The sequence below is a fragment of the Oncorhynchus kisutch genome, linkage group LG14 (assembly GCF_002021735.2).
Source record: "Oncorhynchus kisutch isolate 150728-3 linkage group LG14, Okis_V2, whole genome shotgun sequence".
NCBI lineage: Eukaryota > Metazoa > Chordata > Actinopteri > Salmoniformes > Salmonidae > Oncorhynchus > Oncorhynchus kisutch.
This window is the reverse complement of record NC_034187.2, coordinates 20580017-20603935: the sequence shown is the minus strand read 5'-3', so window position 1 is coordinate 20603935 and position 23919 is coordinate 20580017. Positions and strand designations below refer to the sequence as shown.

At 46.5% G+C, this 23919-nt stretch overlaps 1 protein-coding gene across 3 annotated transcripts in view; it reads right to left on the bottom strand.

Moving 5' to 3' along the window:
- Positions 1 to 23919, bottom strand: part of LOC109904196 (cysteine-rich motor neuron 1 protein) — a 178742-nt gene that overhangs the window by 88367 nt on the left and 66456 nt on the right. The gene's annotated exons all lie outside the window — the stretch shown is intronic.

The window sequence follows — 23919 nt, the reverse complement described above, 5'->3', positions numbered from 1 at the left end:
AATTTCAAACTGAAACTTTAAAACATGTCTGTATTTCTCAGGAAATGTTTCTGAAAGGAACACTGTTGGGACACCCAGAACATTCGGCAAATGGACGTTAGAGGAATCGGGAACGTTATTGCTAACCTTTAAGAACCTACAAAGGACATTCAAGGACCTAAAATGTGTCAGCTGGGCAGTCAATTGAATTGACTATTTACCATTCGGGTCAAAGTCCAAACCTTTATACACACAATCAGTAAAGACACGTTTCCATCAGAAGCACAGCAGTTTCTTTCTGACTCCAACATTTATTTAAACAGAGAGCTAGATGAAGGAAGTATAAAAGTGCATGAGATGGGCAGGTAAAACAAGCATTCAACATTGACGTGAACGTGAATGAAGTGAAAATGTAAATTGCTGAAATTATAAGTACAGCAAACAAACAGGAACTGAGAGAGGTATGGCGCACTAATGCCCTCACTTTCCGGATAACACACAGACGCAGGAGGCTAACAGGCAGAAAGCTGAACACACAAACAATCAGATGTGACATGCACGCACACAAACCCATTAACACAAAATCGAAAGTGGGACGCACACACAATCGGATATGGCCAACTACCATCCAGTATGAATTGTGCTGTCTCCAAAGTGCTGGAAAGGCTGGTGCACACACAGGTTGTCAACTATTTCTTACTCAACAACCTATCAAAGTGACTTTAGGAAGACACACAGCACATCTACAGCAGTGCAAAGGGTTGTGTAGAACATCAAGTCGGCTTGTAACAGCCAGGAGGACACAGCAGCACTGTTCTTGGATCTGAAGAAAGATTTTGACACTGTTGACCCCAACAAGCTCCTGAGGAAGCTTGCAAAATTAGGCTTTGACACCACTGCAATCAAGTGTTTCATATCATACTTACAGAAGAGGAGTCAGTACACCAAACTGCAGAGCACGCAGTCAGGCCAGGAACCTGTGGTGAATGGAATCCCACAAGGGAGTTTGCATGGACCCCTACTGTTCTCCATTTACATAAATGACCTTACATCAGTGCTGGAGAAGTTTTTAAAACATTTACAGTACCAGTCAAAAGTTTGGACACACCTACTCATTCAAGGGTTTTTCTTAATATTTTACTATTTTCTACGTAGTGACCAAAAAAGTGTTAAACAAATCAAAATATATTTTATATTTGAGATTCTTCAAAGTAGCCAACCTTTGCTTTGATGACAGCATTGCACACTCTTGGCATTCTCTCAACCAGCTTCACCTGGAATGCTTTTCCAACAGACTTGAAGGAGTTCCCACATATGCTGAGCACTTGTTGGCTGCTTTTCCTTCACTCTGTGGTCCAACTCATCCCAAACCATCTCCTTTTAAGAATCTCAAATATAAAAAATAACACTTGCTGCAGGGACTTGCATCCATTAAGCCACAAGAGCATTAGTGAGGTAGTATACTGATGTTGTCCGATTACGCCTGTCTCGCAGTCAGTGTTCCAATTCATCCCAAAGGTGTTCGATGGGGTTGAGGACAGGGCTCTGTGCAGGCCAGTCAAGTTCTTCCACACCAATCTCAACAAACCATTTCTGTATGGACCTCACCTTGTGCACGAGGGCATTGTCATACTGAAACATCAAAGGGCCTTCCCCAAACTGTTGCTACAAAGTTTGAATCATAGAATCATCTAGAATGTAATTGTATGTTAAAATTTCCCTTTACTGGAACTAACGTGCCTAGCCTGACCCATGAAAAACAGCCATTATTCCCCCTCCACCAAACTTCACAGTTGGCACTATGCATTGGGGCGGGTAGCGTTACCCTGGCATCCGCCAAACCGAGATTTAATCACTACAGAGAACGCATTTCCACTGCTCCAGGTTCCAATGGCGGCGAGCTTTATACTACTCCAGATGAGCTTTACACTACTCCAGCTGAGCTTTACACTACTCTAGTCACTTTACTTTACAAATGACCTCGACTAACCTGTACCCCCACGCATTGACTCAGTACCCCCTGTATATAGCCTCATTACTGTTATTTTATTATGTTACTTTTTTATTTTTACTTGAGTTAATTTAGTAAATATTTTCTTAACTCTATTTTCTTATAACTGCATTATTGGTTAAGGGCTTGTAAGAAAGCATTTCATGGTAAGGTCTACAACTATCTGTAACGATTCTTGTCCTCCTCTTCCTATTACCGCGGAGGAGTAGTAAGAAGGATCAGAGGACCAATGCGCAGCGTGATAAGTGTTCATTATATTTATTTATAACTCAGAACACTAAAGAATAAAACAACAAAGAGAACGAAATGAAACCAAAACAGTCCTGTACGGTGCATACATAAAACACAGAACAGAAAATAATCACCCATGAAACACAGGTGGAAAAAGGCTACCTAAGTATGATTCTCAATCAGAGACAACTAACGACACCTGCCTCTGATTGAGAACCATAGGCCAAACTCAAAACACAACATATAAAAACGAACATAGACAACCCACCCAACTCACACCCTGACCATACTAAACCAAAGACATAACAAAAAAACTTAGATCAGAACGTGACAGTACCAAAGGTACCAAAGGTACGGACTCCGGCCGCAAAACCTAAACGTATAGGGGAGGGTCTGGGTGGGGGCGGCTCTGGCGCGGGACGTGGACCCCACTCCACCATAGTCCTTCTCCTCCGCTTTACCCGCCTCCATGGCCTCTTTAACGCGGTGACCTTTCGCCGCCGACCTCGGACTGGGGACCCAAGCCACGGGTCCCGAAAGGATGGGAGATTCCGGCAGCACAGGACAGACGGGAGATTCCGGCAGCACCGGACAGGCGGGAGACTCCGGTAGCTCCGGAATGAAGGGAGATTCTGGCAGCTCCTGGCTGACGGACGGCTCTGGCAGCTCCTGGCTGACTGACGGCTCTGGCAGCTCCTGGCTGACTGACGGCTCTGGCAGCTCCTGGCTGATTGACGGCTCTGGCAGCTCCTGGCTGACTCAGGACAGACGGGCGGCTCTGGCAGTTCAGGACAGACAGGGGCTCTGGCAGCTCAGGACAGACGGGCGACTCTGGCAGCTCAGAACAGACGGGTGGCTCTGGCAGCTCAGGACAGACGGGTGACTCTGGCAGCTCAGGACAGACGGGAGTCTCTGGCAGCTCAGGACAGACGGGAGACTCTGGCAGCTCAGGACAGACGGGAGACTCTGGCAGCTCAGGACAGACGGGAGACTCTGGCAGCTCAGGACAGACGGGAGACTCTGGCAGCTCAGGACAGACGGGATACCCTGGCAGCGCTGGGCAGGAAGAAGGCTCTGGCAGCGCTGAGCAGGCGGGAGCACCTGTAGGAAGGAGACGGAGAGACAGCCTGGTGCAGGGGGCTGCCACCGGAGGGCTGGTGCGTGGAGGTGGCACCGCATAGACCGGACCGTAAAGGCGCACTGGGGCTCTCGAGCACCGAGCCTGCCCAACCTTACCTGGTTGAATGCTCCCCGTAGCCAGGCCAGTGCGGTGAGGTGGAATAGCCTGCACTGGGCTGTGCTGGCGAACCGGGGACACCATGCGTAAGGCTGGTGCCATGTACCCCGGCCCGAGGAGATGCACTGGAGACCAGATGCGCTGAGCCAGCTTCATGGCACCTGGCTCGATGCCAACTCTAGCCCGGGCCGATACGAGGTGCTACTATATATCGCACCGGGCTATGCCTGCGCACCGGGGACACCGTGCGCCTCACGGCATAACACGGTGCCTGCCCGGTCCCTCTCTCTCCAAGGTAAGCACGGGGAGTTGGCTCAGGTCTCCTACCTGACTTAGCCACACTCCCCGCTGCATCTCGGGCTTCCAGCCGCGCTGCCTCCTCATAACGCCGCCTCTCGCCACCATATTAGGCCAGTGAGCCGCCGCCGCCGGCCTACTAGCTGCCACGATCCATTTTTCCTTTTAGTTTGTGTCTGTCTTGTTTTTTTTACACCTGTGTCCTATTACCGTAGTTGATTTCGGTGGGTTTATTAACCTCCGCTGCCTGCTAATTATTTGAGCGGGATTATTTGCTGTTGTTGCTCTGTTAGGGGTGCATGGTTGCACCGCAGGGTTTTGTTTTCTCACGGTCGTCGTACCGTTTGGATGGTAATTAGGAGTAGAGGTTTCTCCTCCGTGTGCTACGTTATTTCCCTGTGTGGCGACTTCGTTGGGTGTGTTTCCCCACCTGTTGTTGTTGTGTTGGGACTTTCAATAAACGATTGTTTATTCTGAACCTACCTCTTCTTAGGAGGCACCTAACAGTAGGACTAACGGGAGCTGGTGTGGAGGGAGTGGTCGGAATGTAATTGAATGAATGAGGCATGAAGGGGAAAGGGAATTTAGGGAGAAGAATGGTGTGATGCTTGGCTTGGTTAATTTTTTGTTGTGCCCCGCACATTTAGAAGTGGAACACTAGAGTCAAAGTAAATTAACGTTGTCTTCTAGACTAAATTTAATTTAATTTGCCCGATCGCGCAGCCACAAAGCACATTCCACTAAATTGTTTTTTAATCCTTTTAATTTTTTTAAATCTCTGGTTAAAGATGAAACTTTAACGTCCATTTCAGTACCAGAATACTGGATTACTCATGTCCATCCCTAAATTAGCTACAGCGTATCATCAACAGGGCTGCTCGTATCATGACCGGGCATTCATGGAGGGATCGCATAAAACAGAGGTTCACTGACAACACCCTAGTGACTGTTTTCAAGGTGACAGTGCACAAGCTGCCTGAATACATGTCAGGCCTGTTCAGGTGTGAATCTCCACCCATCTTCTGGGAGTGCATCAGCCAAAGCCTATAAACAATGGGAAACGTACCTGCTGGCAGAACCATCAGTTAAAAACATGCTTTCCAAGGCAGTCTGCAGTTCTTTGGACCACTGCGTGTCATTTTGTATTTATGCAATTGCGTCTGATGTGTCCTTCTGTGTATGTTGTGTTAGCTGTGCGTTGGTACGCATGCTACTGGGTATGCTGTATATGCTTCTGTGTAACATCAATGTTATGTGATGTGTACATTTGTATGAATTCTATGGAACCCAGAACTCCCTGGATAACAGTGGCAATTGTTACTGAGTGGACTGTCCTGGCCCAAATTATTTTGTAAAAAAAGAATATGTACAAGTCAAACACTGCAAATTAAAAGCTAATTCACTTTGCTTTAGAACAGCCTCCAAGTCTGGCATGGCAGCAAGGAACAGAGCTAGGCAGAAGCTCTGGAAGCACATCTAGAATGTTAGATCTTTCAGAGGGAAGCAGGCCTACTTGGTAAGACTAGCTTTGAAGTGTTGTTCTTGTTGTTTTTGTTGGGCTTGAAGAATAAAAAAGAATAGAAAGTTTCACATCGGGTTGGACGAAATCTTCTGTAGTATATTGATTGTCTGTGACGGGTCAAGTTGAACTTACACAGAATAGAGCTTCACTGTGAAGACAGGCTCCAGCTACCTCAGCAAAGGGCCTGTCTGATAAGGCAAATCTAGAATTCTCAAATGACTGCAGCCTAGCAAAAATCCTAAAGGCAAGGGCAGCTTTCTGTTGTATCTCTTTTTCAAATCCTATCAGGATCCAGCGTAAAGCAACAAAGTAGGAAACAGCTGAAAGAGAAAACACGATAATGATTCTAGAGTCTTTAATTATGGTTTGATTGAGATACCTGTGTTCAATTAGCATCACCTAACTTTTTACATTAGGCCAGTGAGCCGACTTCAGATCTGTATAGAAAATAGTGGAAAAAGTACTATAGAATCCACCTTTGTACTAACTTGTTTTACATTGGCTCTTAGAAAAGCACATCCGCAGTATTAAATGCATCCATTCTGTCTCTCTACTGGAGGTTACTGATTCTGGGTGATGTCTGAGAGAGAAAGAAAGAAAAGAGAAAGATAGAAAGAAGGCCCTCAAAGAGAGCAGTGATTCTGAGCGGAGGAGGATAATTAGGTTATATTAGATGAAGGAGACTGTTTGGGAGCACAATGCAAGGAACTACAAAAGAGGAGCTACGGAAGAGATAAGACCTGATCATATTTAACAACTGTGTTTGTGTGATTATACAGCTGTATCACATCTCAGAGTTCACTATGGACCGCTCACTAAAAGGACGGTGGAAACATTTCTGCTGAAGGTAAAAAGGTCAATGCAAAATGGATATCAAATGACATGGTTTACCCATGGAACATATGTGAAGAAAACAACAACTTTGGAAGTAAACAACATCTTTGGAAGAAATGGACCAATTGATGTTGGTATGGTAACAACATCCTATTACTCCTTCACTTAGACCTGACTCGTTGCTGACCCTATGACACTTTTAGGTCTGTTAGATGCTCTGGTTAAGAGCATCTGTGAATGTCAGAGGATGGTAAATTGGACTCTTCTGATCACACTAACAACCCAGTGGACAAAACTGTAATGTTGTAATGACGTCATTTCAACCAGTTTTGCCTGCTACTGTACCCGGGAAGTTCAACCAGTTTTGCCTGCTACTGTACCCGGGAAGTTCAACCAGTTTTGCCTGCTACTGTACCCGGGAAGTTCAACCAGTTTTGCCTGCTACTGTACCCGGGAAGTTCAACCAGTTTTGCCTGCTACTGTACCCGGGAAGTTCAACCAGTTTTGCCTGCTAGCTGGGAACTTCAACCAGATCAATAGATGGCAACAATTCACTTACAGTTGGTACCTCATTTTAGTCATTGACTCCATATGGGTGTCTACATTCAAATATAGTTTTTTGTAAATGAATTATGAAAGGTTATTACATTACACACATCCAGCTATAGTAGGAACCACAGTGGATGTGTGTAATGTAATAACCTTTCAGCAGTGTGTTGTAGAGACCTACTCAACGTGTTAACATATGTAGCTAGCAAATTGCCAATTAAATGTTGCCAGTCAAATCCTCCTCTCTCTATGTTCAGTGTAGCAGCACATGTAAACGTCAAAGAGTATTTTTCACATGCAAAAGGCAGAGAACATTTTGTATCTGCATTTTCTTTGTTTAGCGATTTTGTTAGTTCTGAAAATGCATTTCCTGACCCAATTGTGGATTTCTATTTCAATGGACTGAATATTTCCTTAAAAGCAATGGCATGGCTCGAACCTTCTCTTTCTCGTCCATCTACTCTGTTCTGATTCATCTATTAATCATTTGACATTATGTTCCTGCTTCTTTCTTAGTGTATCATCAGAAAACCTATTTTCAAATTACTCCCTTAAATAATGTACAGTAGCTACCCATGTATGACACATTGGGTTTACTTCACAATAAATTGGTTTTAGCGAGCAGAACATTACAAATAGACCTGAACATTAGGCACTGATTCTAGTTTTCAGCTCAGTCCACATGTTTTTTTATATTGTTTTTTACAATAGTAATAGTTTTTCCAGTTGAGGATTTGTGAGGCATCTGTTTCTCAAACTAGACACTAATGTACATGTCCTCTTGCTCAGTTGTGCACCGGGGCCTCCCACTCCTCTTTCTATTCTGGTTAGAGCCAGTTTGAGCCAGTTTGTGCTGTTGTGTGAAGGGAGTAGTACAAAGTGTTGTACGAGATCTTCAGTTTCTTGTCCTGATTTAAAGAAGCAATAAAACTTGCCAACAGTTTTCAGCTGTGCTAATATAATTGCAAAAGTTTTTTTTAAATCAATTAGCCTTTTAAAATTATAAAATTGGATTAGCTAACACAACGTGCCATTGGAACACAGGAGTGATGGTTGATAATGGGCCTCTGTACGCCTATGTAGATTTAAAAATCTGCCGTTTCCAGCTACAATAGTAATTTACAACATTAACAATGTCTACACTGTATTTCTGATTAATTTGATGTTATTTTCATGGACAAAAAAGTAGTTTTTCTTTAAAAAACAAGGACATTTCTAAGTGACCCCAAACAGTAGTGTACATTATCCCAAAAGGCTGTCCACAGCACATATAATAGGGTTCCTTTGTGCTTTTTGCATCTCCAACAGATGTGACATTTCTGGGTGCATTACATGCATTCCAGCAGGAGTGTAGTAAGTCCTATGAATTATATTAAATTGTAGTAGTTTGTCTTTGGTTGTAGGAGCAGGTATGAACATTTTCACACATCAATTACTTCCTTTTTTCCCCTTATAGGTGCTGAACCATCAGGTAGAGTTTCAATCAATCCTTGATATAACTTGGCAATCAACTTCTTTGGTGTAAAATAAGCTTCTTTTAGTATTTTTTATGTGCTAGATGTTTTAGGTTCATCCAGATTCTGTTGAAGCGATTGAATACGATTTGAGTTGTAAGAACTCAAAGAAATTGGCCTTAGATAATCAAAATCTTTCTTGTAATTGATTGAATGACAGTAGAGATCGATCATAGGATGCATGTTCAAAATTCATGATACTACTTTGAAACCAGGACTAGAAGCCAGACTCAGTAAATTTTCATTGACGTAATTTGGGATTATGAAATGTCAAACTGTCGGGGCGACAAAACAAATCCAGGCAACTCTTCATAACGTGCTCTATATGAGAGTTCTCAAGCGGCCGCTGTGCCAGCCACTTTTCCATCAGTCAGTACCAGACAGCTGGTGTTCACATTTGCTTGTAGCCTACAACAAGTATGAAGGTTACTCTACTGTATAAAAATGACAATTCACAAGTGGAGTCAGCTAGATATAAACATTACAGCAGTAAAATGTCATTCTAATTTACCTAAACAAGTTCAACAATATAGGCTGCCTACTGCAATGGTAGCGCCGTTATCTGCTGGATCAATTAGCCAGCTAGCAAACGTTTGCAAGTACATGAGCATTTATTTGATACTGATATGCAAGATGGCGTAGCAGTCAGACGTCTTTGTCTTTGTCTCGTCATGTATATGTCTTTTTATATATTTTTCTTTGCATTCTTTTTAATATTTCTCCTTAACCTCAACTTCAAAATAGTCTCCTGCAACCTGCCTCACCCAATGTGGTGTGGATCTGTTTTTTTTCTAAAGCATTTCTATTTACCTTCGAACTGGAATACCTCAACTGAAGCTAGCTAGCTAACTAGCTACCAGCTAATCAGTCAGCTCTGTTGACTCTGTTAAAGCGATTGAATACGATTTCTGAGTTGTAAGAACTCAAAGAAATCGGTCTTAGATAATCAAAATCTTTCTTGTAATTGATTTGACAGTAGAGATCGATCTCTGGTGCTAGCGGTCATCAGCTAACCTTTAGCTCGGAAAGCTCTCGCCAGTTCGTACAACGCGTTTCAAACCAGCACATACTGGACCTATATTTTATCTCCATATCCCCTGCAAACTCTGAACCCTGTCATCTGGATCATGGCAGCTAGCTAACCGCAACCCGGGTTGACTACTCCTGGCTAACGTTTCTGTCCCGGAGCAAGCACCAACTAGACTGGGGTTAGCCCATGCTAGACCCATCTCCCGGGCTAGGGCTCCTGGGCTACTCCTGAAGCCCACTCCTCAGCTACAATATCCAGACCCCTTCTACTGCCGATACAGGGCACGGAACCCCGCCGATCCTTCATGACTGCAATACGAACATAAATCTGCCCGAGGATCCCAACAGGCCCCTCAGGCGCGGCATCCCCTGAAGGCCCATTCTGCTAACCGCGGCCTGCTAGCTATCGATAGCATATTGGACTGTCAGCTGATCCACTGGATGTCTTAGCCGTGTCTGAATCCTGGCTTAGGAAAACCACCAAAAACCCTGAAATTTCCATCCCTAACTATAACATTATCCACCAAGATAGAACTGCCAAAGGGGGCAGTGTTGCAATCTACTGCAGAGATGGAACTCTGCAGGCTATCTTACTATCCAGGTCTGTACCAAAACAATTTGAGCTTCTACTTCTGAAAATCCAGCTTTCCAGAAACAAGTCTCTCACCGTTGCTGCTTGCTATAGACCACCCTCTGCCCCCAGCTGTGCCCTGGACACCATGTGTGAATTGATTGCCTCCCCATCTATCTTCTGAGCTCGTGCTGCTAGGTGACCTAAACTGGGACATGCTTAACACCCTAGCCATCCTACAATCTAAACTTGATGCCCTCAATCTCACACAAATTATCAATGAACCTACCAGTTACAACCACAAATCTGTAAACACAGGCACCCTCATAAATATCATACTAACTAACTTGCCCACCAAATACACCTCTGCTGTTTTCAACCAAGATCTCAGCGATCACTGCCTCATTGCCTGCATCCGTAATGGGTCTGCGGTCAAATGACCACCCCTCATCACTGTCAAACGCTCCCTAAAACACTTAAGCGAACAGGCCTTTCTAATTGACCTATCCTGGAATGACATTGGCCTCATCCCGTCAGTAGAGGATGACTGGTTAGTCTTTAAAAGTGCCTTACTCACCATCTTAAATAAGCATGCTCCATTCAAAAAAATGTATTACTAGGAATAGATATAGTCTTGGTTCACTCCAGACCTGTCTGCCCTTGACCAGCACAAAAACATCCTGTGGCGTTCTGAATTAGCATCGAATAGCTCCCGTGATATGAAACTTTCAGGGAAGTTAGGAACCAATATACATAGTCAGTCAGGAAAGCTAAGACTAGCTTTTTCAATCAGAAATTTGCATCCTGTAGTACAAACTCAAAAAAGTTCTGGGAAGCTGTAAAGTCCATGGAGAATAAAAGCACCTTCTCCCAGCTGCCCACTGCACTGAGGCTAGGAAACACTGTCTCTACCTATAAATCCACAAAAATTGAGAATTTCAATAAGCATTTTTCCACGGCTGTCCATGCTTTCCACCTGGCTACCCCTACCCCGGTCAACAGCCCTGCGCTCCCCACAGCAACTCGCCAAAACCTCCCCCACTTCTCCTTCACCCAAAACCAGATAGCTGATGTTCTGAAAGAACTGCAAAATCTGGACCCCTACAAATCAGCCGGGCTGGACAATCTGGACCCTCTCTTTCTGATATTATCTGCCAAAATTATTACAACCCCTGCTACTAGCCTGTTCAACCTCTTTTTCGTATCGTCGGAGATTCCCATAGATTGGAGAGCTGCCGCAGTCATCCCCTTCTTCAAAGGGGGTGACACTCTAGACCCAAACTGTTACAGACCTATATCTATTCTACCCTGCCATTCTAAGGTCTTTGAAACAGATTACCGCCAATTTCAAATCTCACCGTACCTTCTCCGCTATGCAATCTGGTTTCAAAGCTGGTCATGGGTGCACCTCAGCCACGCTCAAGGTCCTAAACGATATCATAACATCCATCGAATAAGAGACATTACTGTGGAGCCATAATCATCGACCTGACTAAGGCTTTCGACTCTGTCAATCACAACATTCTTATTGGCAGACTCAACAGCCTTGGTTTCTCAAATGATTGCCTCGCTTGGTTCACCACCTACTTCTTCGGTAGAGTTCTGTATGTCAAATCGGAGGGCCTGTTGCCCGAACCTCTGGCAGTCTCTATGGGGGTGCAACAGGGTTCAATTCTCGGCCCGACTCTCTTCTCTGTATACATCAATGATGTCGCTCTCACTGCTGGTGATTCTTTGATCCACCTCTACGCAGACGACACCATTCTGTATACCTCTGGCCCTTCGTTGGACACTGTGTTAACTAACCTCCAGATGAGCTTCAATGCCATACAACTCTCCTTCCTTGGCCTCCAACTGCTCTTAAATGCCAGTAAAACTAAATGCATGCTCTTCAACCGATTGCTGCCCACACCTGCCCGCCCCTCCAGCATCACTACTCTGGACGGTTCTGACTGAATATGTGGACAACTAGAGGTACCTAGGTGTCTGGTTAGACTGTAAACTCTCCTTCCAGACTCACATTAAACATCTCCAATCCAATAGAAATCGGCTTCCTATTCCGCAACAAAGCATCCTTCACTCATGCTGCCAAACATACCCTCGTAAAACTGACCGTCCTACCGATCCTCGACTCCAGCGATGTCATTTACAAAACAGCCTCCAACACTCTCCTAAATAAATTGGATGCAGTGTATCACAGTGCCATCTGTTTTGTCACCAAAGCCCCATATACTACCCACCACTGCAACCTGTATGCTCTCGTTGGCAGGCCCTCGCTTCATACTCGTCGCCAAACCCACTGGCTCCAGGTCACCTACAAGTCTCTGCTAGGTAAAGCTCTGCCTTATCTCAACTCACTGATCACCATAGCAGCACCCACCCGTAGCATGCGCTCCAGGAGGTATATCTCACTGGTCACCCCCAAAGCCAATTATTCCTTTGGCCACCTCTCCTTCCAGTTCACTGCTGTCAATGACTGCAACGAACTGCAAAAATCTCTGAAGCTGGAGTCTGTTGCCTCCCTCACTAGCTTTAAGCACCAGCTGTCAGAGCAGCTCACAGATCACTGCACCTGTACATAGCTCATCTATAAATAGCCCATCCAATCTACCTCATCCCCATACTGTAGTTATTTATTTATTTACCTTGCTCCTTTGCACCCCAGTATCTCAACTTGCACATTCATCTTTTGCAGATCCTACCATTCCAGTGTTTAATTGCTATTTTCCAGGTACTTTGCAACTATGGCCTATTTATTGCTTTACCTCTCTTATCCTACCTCATTTGCACATGCTGTATACAGATCTTTCAACTGTATTATTGATTCTGTGTTTGTTTATTCCATGTGTAACTCTGTGTTGTTGTATGTGTCAAACTGCTTTATCTTGGCCAGGTCGCTGTTGCAAATGATAACTTGTTCTCAACTAGCCTACCTGGTTAAATAAAGGTGAAAAAATTTAAATTAAAAAATAAATAAAAATAAAATGTGGCTGTCAACTAATCACCTACCGGTAGGCTATGCACATTTGCAAGCAATGCATGTGTAGTTATTTTTGCTAGCCAGATCAATTAGCTAGCTAGCTAGCTTGCTTCACCTACTGTACCAGAAGACATATCTGGCTTTCGTAATTATTATCATTAGTGTCCAGGATGCTGCTGGCTTTCGTCATGCTGAAAAGTCTGAAATATGGTCCAACTAGCAAGTGTTGCACTAGGAAAATATTATCAATCCCTTGCTGAATGAAGCTCAAGCTAACAACAAAGCAACTTTGTAACAACAGACCCATCAGTGTTTTCAAATCTACACAGACAGGCAGATTGACAGCCAGGAGCCACTATTTTTAACCATTAGGACAAGCATTTGTCAGCAAAATTACATGTTTATCCTGTATCACTCAACTCTCATTTATGAGTCTAGTTTGTATTGATTGAGAGGGATATAGCTACATATGTATTGTTGATGTGATGCTGTAGTCATGGATGGATCAGAGGGACATATAGAATATGCATGAGATCAATAATCAATTTGCATCCTAATTACCTAGAGAAATCTGACCTGCAATTTGTAAACAAAGCTGCTGTACTTATACTTCGTAAAACCTTAATTTGTATCACTTTGAAGTGATCCAAATGGCAAATTAATATTTAATCTATACATTTTGAGATATATTAAACCAGAAACAAATTGCACCATTTAAATTGGGACTTACTTAGTCTGGCTTTAAAGGTGTTGTCATTAAACACTGAAAGTAAGGTTATTATAATAATATTAATAATAATAATAACAAATTAAATAATACATTTTCTTTTTGTCAGTATGTGTAATCTGTGACGGTGGAGGGGGCTGGGTCGCTGCGTGTTCAGCTCCCAACCACTGCGGAGTGAGTGTCAGTACTATGTGTCAATGCTGTGCGGTCCACATCATAAATGTACATCTATCATAATGTCATGGATGAAGCTGGGGTAATGTGCAAATAGCTTTTTCATTGATCTGCTTTGTGTACAGAAGACAGGTTTACTCACCTGTACACCACACACTTTTCCATAAATCATGAGCCAGAGGAACCTTGGTTTCTGACATTTCTTTGAATGAGAAATACTTTATAGTTCATAGTGGTATCCTTGAAATGAGCAATTCCAAATCATACCTCTGTCATCTCTAGCATAACAAGTGAAGCAGTGTGGGCAGCCTTAAATGTACTCGTGATTTAAAGTAACTGCCCAATGTTTTCAGATTCTCTACGATATATTATCTATAATTACTTAGAATATGAGTGAAATAGTTTCCCTTTCAACAAATTATAATTAAGTATGTTAAAAAGCTGTTTTTCTGTGTTGGGAATGGGGTGGGCGTACTCTAACAACAGAATGGGGTGGGCGTACTCTAACAACAGAATGGTGTGGGCGTACTCTAACAACAGAATGGTGTGGGCGTACTCTAACAACAGAATGGTGTGGGCGTACTCCAACAACATAATGGTGTGGGCGTACTCTAACAACAGAAGGGTGTGGGCGTACTCTAACAACAGAATGGTGTGGGCGTACTCCAACAACAGAATGGGGTGGGCGTACTCCAACAACAGAATGGGGTGGGCGTACTCCAACAACAGAATGGGGTGTACTCTAACTCTAACAACAGAAGGGTGTGGGCGTACTCCAACAACAGAATGGGGTGGGCATACTCTAACAACAGAATGGTGTGGGCGTACTCTAACAACAGAATGGTGTGGGCGTACTCCAACAACAGAATGGGGTGGGCGTACTCCAACAACAGAATGGGGTGTACTCTAACTCTAACAACAGAAGGGTGTGGGCGTACTCCAACAACAGAATGGGGTAGGCATACTCTAACAACAGAATGGTGTGGGCGTACTCTAACAACAGAATGGTGTGGGCGTACTCCAACAACAGAATGGGGTGGGCGTACTCCAACAACAGAATGGGGTGTACTCTAACTCTAACAACAGAAGGGTGTGGGCGTACTCCAACAACAGAATGGGGTGGGCATACTCTAACAACAGAATGGTGTGGGCGTACTCTAACAACAGAATGGTGTGGGCGTACTCCAACAACAGAATGGTGTGGGCGTACTCCAACAACAGAATGGGGTGGGCGTACTCCAACAACAGAATGGGGTGGGCGTACTCTAACAACAGAATGGTGTGGGCGTACTCCAACAACAGAATGGTGTGGGCGTACTCCAACAACAGAATGGGGTGGGCGTACTCCAACAACAGAATGGGGTGGGCGTACTCCAACAACAGAATGGGGTGGGCGTACTTTAACAACAGAATGGTGTGGGCGTACTCTAACAACAGAATGGTGTAGGCGTACTCCAACAACAGAAGGGTGTGGGCATACTCCAACAACAGAAGGGTGTGGGCTTACTCCAACAACAGAATGGGGTGGGCGTACTCTAACAACAGAATGGTATGGGCGTACTCTAACAACAGAATGGTGTGGGCGTACTCTAACAACAGAATGGTGTGGGCGTACTCTAACAACAGAATGGTGTGGGCGTACTCCAACAACAGAAGGGTATGGGCATACTCCAACAACAGAAGGGTGTGGGCGTACTCCAACAACAGAATGGGGTGGGCATACTCCAACAGAAGGGTGTGGGCATACTCCAACAACAGAAGGGTGTGGGCGTACTCCAACAACAGAAGGGTGTGGGCGTACTCCAACAACAGAATGGGGTGGGCATACTCTATCAACAGAATGGTGTGGGCGTACTCCAACAACAGAATGGTGTGGGTGTACTCCAACAACAGAAGGGTGTGGGCGTACTCCAACAACAGAATGGTGTGGGCGTACTCCAACAACAGAAGGGTGTGGTCGTACTCCAACAACAGAATGGTGTGGGCGTACTCCAACAAAATGGTGTGGGCATATACCGGTAATAAAAAATATTCATGCAAATAGACCTTTGATTGGCCAGCTCATCATCCTCTAGACCAGTGGTTCCCAAACTGTGGCGCGGGGCCTCTTCCACCCAAAAAAACATATTTTAGTGGGAACTCAGTCCGGCTTTCAACTTACGAAATTGGAGGGTACATCATCAGTTTTCCTCTGGTCATGTCAGTCATTGCATACCTTAGAGAGCTATTTATAACTTATCAGAAATGTCCAGATCAACTAGCCCATGTTAGCTAAGCCCATAGATTTTGTTGTAATGTTTGAGTCACTTATATGACATTAATACACATTAGGGATGGCTAAATGTATAGAATTGTAAGAAAATGTGCTTTAAAACTGCAACATTTTCTCTGCACCCCATGATAAAAATCTGTAGAATTGCAGGAAATAAGCTTTGAAAGCTTAAGAATTTTCTCTCAGCCAACAAGAGGGGTGTGAACAGTTTTTGTGATGAACAGTGCTTGTGCCCATAGACATAAATGTGGTGCGGGATGTTCCCCAATGCTGGAAGGTGGGCCTGGGGGAATATGTTTGGGAACCCCTGCACTAGATCGCTGATAGGCCAGTTCATCCTCCTCAGATAGATTACATGTTCTATGGGAAAATGGCAAGCATTTATTAATGGTCTCTTTGAGATACAAGTTTGAGGTAATCTTTTAAAAATGTTTTTACTCCAATTTATGCTTTGGCCACAAATATGTGTATAGGATAAGTCAACAACATAATTTTGATTTAAGTTAACAGAATATGAACTTTTAAAAGTAAGATTTTCACTGGGCAGTCACTTTAAATGCCTTCCTTCTCTTCCTCCCTCTGATTTGTGTTTCGACAGCTGGTGGGGTTTGATCACATCAGAGTGGTGTGTGTGTGTTGCCAAACATCTGAATAGGCACTTGAAATTCATTGTAATGGGTGTACAATCAAATTGATTGGCCACACCATGCCTTCTTTAAGATCTTGATGGCAAATAAATCTGCCTGTTAAAATAAAGAAAGACAGTGCTGCCATTACATCTGGTATACAGTGCAATGAAACGGATACAATACAATCAAACTGATTAGGCCACTTCCCTTGGATCTTGGTGACAAACATACATGCACCCACACACACACACAGTATAATGAACACCAGGTGAAGGAAATTCAAGTACATTTATTTTTAATACAACACACTAATTACATCAAAGCTGCGGATAATTGTCCAATCTGTAAGACTAAACCATAGACAAGGCCCTGCTCTACTCAGAGAGACTCAAATGCAATGCTTCAGGTTTATAAATGTAAGCAATTATTTGCTATTCCATATAGAGCCAGTGAGAAAGGATGAGAAATCCTCACACCTTGCTTGCTGAGTCATAGAAAGAGAGCCCCAAGGGATCAACACAAACAACATCTAAAATACTGAATGCAAAATATGTGACATCTCAACTCATTAAAGCATTTTGCAAGAGAAAATAGGAGGATATAAAAACAAACAGTTGTTCAGCTTTAACTGTCAAATTAGTCGTCTGGTTGAATTACTTAATGGTGCCCGAACCAAATTGTTGATGAATATTTTCTGTCCAAGCAGGTAGCGTATTCATCTCTCACAGGAAGTCTAAAGCCTTGTTCACACTGCAGGCCTTAATGCTCAAATCAGTTTTGTTGTTCAATTCCGTTTTGGAATACTGACTGTCCAAACAGCAATCATTTGCTAACATGGTTATGTTAGTGGTCATAGTAATGACAGGTGTGTGCAGAGTGGTATAGGATGATTGGTGGTGGTGATTGTGCTTCCTATCGCTCAGAAGTTATGTAGCAAGCTAATGTGATAACAATGCCAACTATAGATGTTTCCCAGTTGCTGTGAACGTTCAAAATCATTGTGTACAAATACTTTTGAAGCCTCAAAGGATAAGATGATCCAACTTTCAAAACTAGTCATTTTTGGCTAACCACAGCAGTCAACTAGCTAGCTAGGTACGTGTTACGCTTTCTAGTGCATTCACTAATTTGTTTGTAAACAATTAACAAGCTAGCACATGTCTTGACATGTCTTGTCAAACTGTCAAACTGTCAGAGTAGCAAGCAGCAAAATATGCCTAATAACAGTCTAAAAACCACTTGAAGGACAAATAAATCAGATTTGACCGTTCAGACACAAGTCGCATTGCCAGGAATCAGATTTGTATCTGACTTCAAACCACCTACGAAGGGGTTTTGAAATGTGGCTTGAAATATCAGATTCCATGTCCTTTTTAGCCGTTCAGACTACAAACTGCTTTATAGTTTTGGTCATTCAGTAGGGGTCCCAAATATCTAGCATGGTCCCATATCTGTTTATGAGGTATAGAGGCAACTGTCAAAATAAAGGTAACACCAACATAAAGTGTAAAGGTGTTGGGCACCACGAGCAAGAACAGCTTCAATGCCCCTTGGCATAGATTCAAATGTCTGGAACTCTATTGGAGGGATGTGACATCATTATTCCACTAGAAATTTCACAATTTGTTGTTTTGTTGATGGTGTTTGAAAATGCTGTCTCAGGCGCCGCTCCAGAATCACCCATAAGTGTTCAATTGGGTTGAGACTGGTTACTGACAGTCATGGCATATGGTTTACAATGTTTTCATGCTTATAAAAACCATAAAGTGATCACTCGTGCCCTGTGGATGGGGGCATTCTCATCTTATGGGGGCATAGCCATTGTGGCCAATATAATGGCCCGCCCAGCAGTTTTATACATGACCCTAAGCATTATGGGACATTAATTGCTTACTTTACTCATGAACCAGACCTGTATGGAAGCACCTGCTTTCAATATACTTTGTGTCTCTCAATTACTCAAGTGTTTCCATTATTTTGGCAGTTTCCTGTATACTATCTGTTATGCAACTAAAGGAGTCAGCACAAATACAGCACAAAAAGACCTTGTAGCAGGATACCAAATATCCACACATACAGCAAGAGAAACGAATGGGGTCCAGTGAACAAAATATTACAGAGATCAAAGATTAAGGGTTGAAAATCCCAATGTTTTTTGTAATGGTCTATGCTATAATTTTGCTCTACAATCTCTTTTAATTTGTTTTATCATCCATCCATGGAGCTGTGTTGTGTCTGTTAGCGGGGGCAGAGGAGGGTATCCATGGAGCTGTGTTGTGTCTGTTAGTGGGGGCAGAGGAGGGTATCCATGGAGTGTGTTGTGTCTGTTAGCGGGGGCAGAGGAGGGTATCCATGGAGTGTGTTGTGTCTGTTAGCGGGGGCAGAGGAGAGTATCCATGGAGCTGTGTTGTGTCTGTTAGCGGGGGCAGAGGAGAGTATCCATGGAGCTGTGTTGTGTCTGTTAGTGGGGGCAGAGGAGGGTATCCATGGAGCTGTGTTGTGTCTGTTAGTGGGGGCAGAGGAGGGTATCCATGGAGTGTGTTGTGTCTGTTAGCGGGGGCAGAGGAGGGTATCCATGGAGTGTGTTGTGTCTGTTAGCGGGGGCAGAGGAGGGTATCCATGGAGTGTGTTGTGTCTGTTAGCGGGGGCAGAGGAGGGTATCCATGGAGCTGTGTTGTGTCTGGAAGCGGGGGCAGAGGAGGGTATCCATGGAGCTGTGTTGTGTCTGGAAGCGGGGGCAGAGGAGAGTATCCATGGAGCTGTGTTGTGTCTGGAAGCGGGGGCAGAGGAGAGTATCCATGGAGTGTGTTGTGTCTGTTAGCGGGGGCAGAGGAGGGTATCCATGGAGCTGTGTTGTGTCTGGAAGCGGGGGCAGAGGAGGGTATCCATAGAGCTGTGTTGTGTCTGGAAGCGGGGGCAGAGGAGGGTATCCATGGAGCTGTGTTGTGTCTGTTAGCGGGGGCAGAGGAGGGTATCCATGGAGCTGTGTTGTGTCTGGAAGCGGGGGCAGAGGAGGGTATCCATAGAGCTGTGTTGTGTCTGGAAGCGGGGGCAGAGGAGGGTATCCATGGAGCTGTGTTGTGTCTGTTAGTGGGGGCAGAGGAGGGTATCCATGGAGCTGTGTTGTGTCTGTTAGCGGGGGCAGAGGAGGGTATCCATGGAGCTGTGTTGTGTCTGGAAGCGGGGGCAGAGGAGGGTATCCATGGAACTGTGTTGTGTCTGGAAGCGGGGGCAGAGGAGGGTATCCATGGAGCTGTGTTGTGTCTGGAAGCGGGGGCAGAGGAGGGTATCCATGGAGCTGTGTTGTGTCTGGAAGCGGGGGCAGAGGAGGGTATCCATGGAGTGTGTTGTGTCTGTTAGCGGGGGCAGAGGAGAGTATCCAAGGAGCTGTGTTGTGTCTGTTAGTGGGGGCAGAGGAGGGTATCCATGGAGTGTGTTGTGCCTGTTAGCGGGGGCAGAGGAGAGTATCCATGGAGCAGTGTTGTGTCTGTTAGCGGGGGCAGAGGAGGGTATCCATGGAGCTGTGTTGTGTCTGTTAGCGGGGGCAGAGGAGGGTATCCATGGAGCTGTGTTGTGTCTGTTAGCGGGGGCAGAGGAGGGTATCCATGGAGCTGTGTTGTGTCTGTTAGCGGGGGCAGAGGAGGGTATCCATGGAGCTGTGTTGTGTCTGGAAGCGGGGGCAGAGGAGGGTATCCATGGAGCTGTGTTGTGTCTGGAAGCGGGGGCAGAGGAGGGTATCCATGGAGCAGTGTTGTGTCTGTTAGCGGGGGCAGAGGAGAATATCCATGGAGCTGTGTTGTGTCTGTTAGCGGGGGCAGAGGAGGGTATCCATGGAGCTGTGTTGTGTCTGGAAGCGGGGGCAGAGGAGGGTATCCATGGAGCTGTGTTGTGTCTGGAAGCGGGGGCAGAGGAGGGTATCCATGGAGCTGTGTTGTGTCTGTTAGCGGGGGCAGAGGAGTGTATCCATGGAGCTGTGTTGTGTCTGTTAGCGGGGGCAGAGGAGAGTATCCATGGAGCTGTGTTGTGTCTGTTAGTGGGGGCAGAGGAGGGTATCCATGGAGCAGTGTTGTGTCTGGAAGCGGGGGCAGAGAAGGGTATCCATGGAGCTGTGTTGTGTCTGGAAGCGGGGGCAGAGGAGGGTATCCATGGAGTGTGTTGTGTCTGTTAGCGGGGGCAGAGGAGGGTATCCATGGAGCTGTGTTGTGTCTGTTAGCGGGGGCAGAGGAGGGTATCCATGGAGCTGTGTTGTGTCTGGAAGCGGGGGCAGAGGAGGGTATCCATAGAGCTGTGTTGTGTCTGGAAGCGGGGGCAGAGGGTATCCATGGAGCTGTGTTGTGTCTGTTAGCGGGGGCAGAGGAGGGTATCCATGGAGCTGTGTTGTGTCTGGAAGCGGGGGGCAGAGGAGGGTATCCATGGAGTGTGTTGTGTCTGTTAGCGGGGGCAGAGGAGGGTATCCATGGAGCTGTGTTGTGTCTGTTAGCGGGGGCAGAGGAGGGTATCCATGGAGCTGTGTTGTGTCTGTTAGCGGGGGCAGAGGAGGGTATCCATGGAGCTGTGTTGTGTCTGTTAGCGGGGGCAGAGGAGGGTATCCATGGAGCTGTGTTGTGTCTGGAAGCGGGGGCAGAGGAGGGTATCCATGGAGCTGTGTTGTGTCTGGAAGCGGGGGCAGAGGAGGGTATCCATGGAGCAGTGTTGTGTCTGTTAGCGGGGGCAGAGGAGAATATCCATGGAGCTGTGTTGTGTCTGGAAGCGGGGGCAGAGGAGGGTATCCATAGAGCTGTGTTGTGTCTGGAAGCGGGGGCAGAGGAGGGTATCCATGGAGCTGTGTTGTGTCTGGAAGCGGGGGCAGAGGAGGGTATCCATGGAGCTGTGTTGTGTCTGTTAGCGGGGGCAGAGGAGGGTATCCATGGAGTGTGTTGTGTCTGTTAGCGGGGGCAGAGGAGGGTATCCATGGAGCTGTGTTGTGTCTGTTAGCGGGGGCAGAGGAGGGTATCCATGGAGCTGTGTTGTGTCTGTTAGCGGGGGCAGAGGAGGGTATCCATGGAGCTGTGTTGTGTCTGGAAGCGGGGGCAGAGGAGGGTATCCATGGAGTGTGTTGTGTCTGTTAGCGGGGGCAGAGGAGGGTATCCATGGAGCTGTGTTGTGTCTGTTAGCGGGGGCAGAGGAGGGTATCCATGGAGCTGTGTTGTGTCTGTTAGCTGGGGCAGAGGAGGGTATCCATGGAGTGTGTTGTGTCTGTTAGCGGGGGCAGAGGAGGGTATCCATGGAGCTGTGTTGTGTCTGTTAGCGGGGGCAGAGGAGGGTATCCATGGAGCTGTGTTGTGTCTGTTAGCGGGGGCAGAGGAGGGTATCCATGGAGCTGTGTTGTGTCTGTTAGCAGGGGCAGAGGAGGGTATCCATGGAGTGTGTTGTGTCTGTTAGCGGGGGCAGAGGAGAGTATCCATGGAGCTGTGTTGTGTCTGTTAGCGGGGGCAGAGGAGAGTATCCATGGAGCTGTGTTGTGTCTGGAAGCGGGGGCAGAGGAGGGTATCCATGGAGCTGTGTTGTGTCTGTTAGCGGGGGCAGAGGAGGGTATCCATGGAGCTGTGTTGTGTCTGGAAGCGGGGGCAGAGGAGGGTATCCATAGAGCTGTGTTGTGTCTGGAAGCGGGGGCAGAGGAGGGTATCCATGGAGCTGTGTTGTGTCTGGAAGCGGGGGCAGAGGAGGGTATCCATGGAGCTGTGTTGTGTCTGGAAGCGGGGGCAGAGGAGGGTATCCATGGAGCTGTGTTGTGTCTGGAAGCGGGGGCAGAGGAGGGTATCCATGGAGTGTGTTGTGTCTGTTAGCGGGGGCAGAGGGTATCCATGGAGCTGTGTTGTGTCTGTTAGCGGGGGCAGAGGAGGGTATCCATGGAGCTGTGTTGTGTCTGTTAGCGGGGGCAGAGGAGGGTATCCATGGAGCTGTGTTGTGTCTGGAAGCGGGGGCAGAGGAGGGTATCCATGGAGCTGTGTTGTGTCTGGAAGCGGGGGCAGAGGAGGGTATCCATGGAGCAGTGTTGTGTCTGTTAGCGGGGGCAGAGGAGAATATCCATGGAGCTGTGTTGTGTCTGTTAGCGGGGGCAGAGGAGGGTATCCATGGAGCTGTGTTGTGTCTGGAAGCGGGGGCAGAGGAGGGTATCCATGGAGCTGTGTTGTGTCTGGAAGCGGGGGCAGAGGAGGGTATCCATGGAGCTGTGTTGTGTCTGTTAGCGGGGGCAGAGGAGTGTATCCATGGAGCTGTGTTGTGTCTGTTAGCGGGGGCAGAGGAGAGTATCCATGGAGCTGTGTTGTGTCTGGAAGCGGGGGCAGAGGAGGGTATCCATGGAGTGTGTTGTGTCTGTTAGCGGGGGCAGAGGAGAGTATCCATGGAGCTGTGTTGTGTCTGTTAGTGGGGGCAGAGGAGGGTATCCATGGAGTGTGTTGTGTCTGTTAGCGGGGGCAGAGGAGAGTATCCATGGAGCAGTGTTGTGTCTGTTAGCGGGGGCAGAGGAGGGTATCCATGGAGCTGTGTTGTGTCTGTTAGCGGGGGCAGAGGAGGGTATCCATGGAGCTGTGTTGTGTCTGTTAGCGGGGGCAGAGGAGGGTATCCATGGAGCTGTGTTGTGTCTGGAAGCGGGGGCAGAGGAGGGTATCCATAGAGCTGTGTTGTGTCTGGAAGCGGGGGCAGAGGAGGGTATCCATGGAGCTGTGTTGTGTCTGTTAGCGGGGGCAGAGGAGGGTATCCATGGAGCTGTGTTGTGTCTGGAAGCGGGGGGCAGAGGAGGGTATCCATGGAGTGTGTTGTGTCTGTTAGCGGGGGCAGAGGAGGGTATCCATGGAGCTGTGTTGTGTCTGTTAGCGGGGGCAGAGGAGAGTATCCATGGAGCTGTGTTGTGTCTGTTAGTGGGGGCAGAGGAGGGTATCCATGGAGCAGTTTTGTGTCTGGAAGCGGGGGCAGAGGAGGGTATCCATGGAGCTGTGTTGTGTCTGGAAGCGGGGGCAGAGGAGGGTATCCATGGAGCTGTGTTGTGTCTGTTAGCGGGGGCAGAGGAGGGTATCCATGGAGCTGTGTTGTGTCTGTTAGCAGGGGCAGAGGAGGGTATCCATGGAGTGTGTTGTGTCTGTTAGCGGGGGCAGAGGAGAGTATCCATGGAGCTGTGTTGTGTCTGTTAGCGGGGGCAGAGGAGAGTATCCATGGAGCTGTGTTGTGTCTGGAAGCGGGGGCAGAGGAGGGTATCCATGGAGCTGTGTTGTGTCTGTTAGCGGGGGCAGAGGAGGGTATCCATGGAGCTGTGTTGTGTCTGGAAGCGGGGGCAGAGGAGGGTATCCATAGAGCTGTGTTGTGTCTGGAAGCGGGGGCAGAGGAG